Genomic DNA, 2312 nt, shown 5'->3' with positions numbered 1-2312 from the left:
CTTGGGAGCTCTATGTAGCAATACTGAGTAAAAGTAAACCTAGGAACACCCTATACTCCAGTAATTTACTCCCACGGATATTCCCTGAAAGACCTGCACACACGACACTGGAGATAAGGGCAAAAATGCTGTAGTTGTGTCTAAAGCAGCAAAGAACTGAAAACCACCTACTTGTCCAACAACGACACAGGAAAATGACATGACAGGAGTGGTATACAGCAGTTATCAGGAATGAACTAGACCTGGATATATGCAAAAAGAGGGAAAACACAGAACAAAAATTTTAAGTGCAAATTTGAAAACACCCAAACGATGCTAATACATTTATGTGTAAAAAAAAAAATGGCCTGGAAGAAAACATGCCCAAGTCGTGATGCTAGTTGCGGGGGGAGGGGGTTGGGGTGGGTGCAAGAGGTAGCAAATAGTCTTGGAGCAAAGGACTGGGGACATCATCTGTACAGTTTCATTCTATAGAGGAACGTTGCGAGGGGAGCAACTACAGTGAGCTGCCTTCAGTTGTTGGCTCTGGGTGGTGCGAATGTGGTATTAGGATCACAAAACACAATTTTTTCGATTACTTTTACACGTCCTAAAATTAAAAATTAGGCTACCAACGAGAAAGGGCCATTTCCAGCCAAAAGGGTGGGCGCAGTGAAAGGTCTTTGGGCCGCAAATGCAGGGATGGGCAAGGGTCCCGCGGGGACCGGCTGGCCGGCGGGCCCTGTGGGAGACCAGGAGGGGGGCTGCCCGCCCTTTGCCAGGGCAGCTCCGGCCCTGAGTTAGGGCCCAGCGGGTGGGGAGAGGCCCAGCACCCCGGGCTTTGTTCGGGGCGCGCACCCAACTGAAAGGCATTCCTGGGCACGGTGCCCCGCCCCTTGGGGACGCCCGGCGGCTGGACCAGCCACGCCGGGCAGATGGGCGGCCCCGGCTTCCCGCGATCGACCCGTGGGAACCGAGCCCGGCGGGCGGGCGCGGGGGCGCCGGGAACCGCCCCGGGGGAGCGGCGCACAGATGGGGCGGGGGCCGCGGGCGGCGGCAGATGGGTGCGAGGCCGGCCTGGGGCCGGGCTACAAAGGCTACAGGCAGATGTTCGCGGCCAGATGTTCGCGGGGTTGGGGGAGCCTGGGAAAAACCGCCTTGCTTTCACGCCGCCGCCGCCCTCCCCCGGCTGCGGATTCGGGCGGGCTGCGAGCAAAGCGCTGCTGATGTGACCACCGCCGAGGGCAACAGGGAAGCGGGGAGCTGGGGACCGGGTCTAAGGGCGTCTTCGGTGGAAGCATTTCACTTCTGCCCCCATCCCCACCCCAACAGTCCCGCCATTGTTGCCGTGGACTAAGTACCAGAAAGACATCTCAGAGGACTGGCCCGAGCGTCTGCTACCCCCTGTGACCACTTCCTCACACTCCTCCAGTATTAGCGCGGTGTCCTGCAACTGGAGGTGTCAGTTGGCACCCTGTCTGGATCACCACCGCCACCGTCATCACCGCAGCAGCGATGCTGGCTGACATTTATCAGCCACTGAGCAGGGCTTTACGTCATTCCCATTTCACCCTCACAACCTCCCTGTGCAGAGGTGCTCTGAGGGTCGCCTCGGAGTGAGGAGCATTGAACATGGAAGTCCCAAATGATAAGTGACGTGGCTATGGTCACAGCACGTATAGGGCAGCGCTAAATTCCCAGGCCAGGATCCTCAAAGCCTGTGGGTGTCCATGTACCCCTCCCATAGCTTCCTGTGTGCTAAGCATTTTACAAACTTCCCTCCTTCCTTCAACCAACAGGTATTTGTGGAGTCTCTACTGTGAGCCTGCCTCTGGGCCAGCACCGGGATGTTAGAGTGGACAGAACAGACAGAAGTTTCTGTCTTGTAGTTCATATTTGGGGGTGAGAGGCATGCAATGAACAGGGTAAATGTAATATATATTATTTCATCGGGTGATAAATATTATGGATAAAAATTATATAGTCAGGAAAGGAGCGGATAGGGAGGGCTAGAGTGGGAGTGGGTTGAATCTTAAATGGGGTTGGCGACAGGTCAGCAAAGCTTCTCTGAGAAGGTGATATTTCAGTAAAGAACTTGTTGTCTCACTTCCTTCAGCTATTGGGGGGAAAGGTCCTAAGGCAAAAGTGTGCCTGGTGTGTTCAAGAGGCCAGTGTGAATTTAGCTGAGTGAGCAAGGAATAGGCTGCTAGGAAATGAGGTCAGGCAGATACTGGCTGGGGGAAGGGCATAGCTGGATCACACAGGCCACAGTAAGGACTTTGGCTTTTACTCTGGGCGAGGCAGGAACCATGGGAGGGTTTTAAGCAGAGGAG

Source organism: Furipterus horrens, unplaced genomic scaffold (assembly GCF_987537825.1).
Source record: "Furipterus horrens unplaced genomic scaffold, mFurHor1.1.pri manual_scaffold_8, whole genome shotgun sequence".
Lineage (NCBI taxonomy): Eukaryota > Metazoa > Chordata > Mammalia > Chiroptera > Furipteridae > Furipterus > Furipterus horrens.
This window is presented reverse-complemented; position numbering follows the sequence as displayed.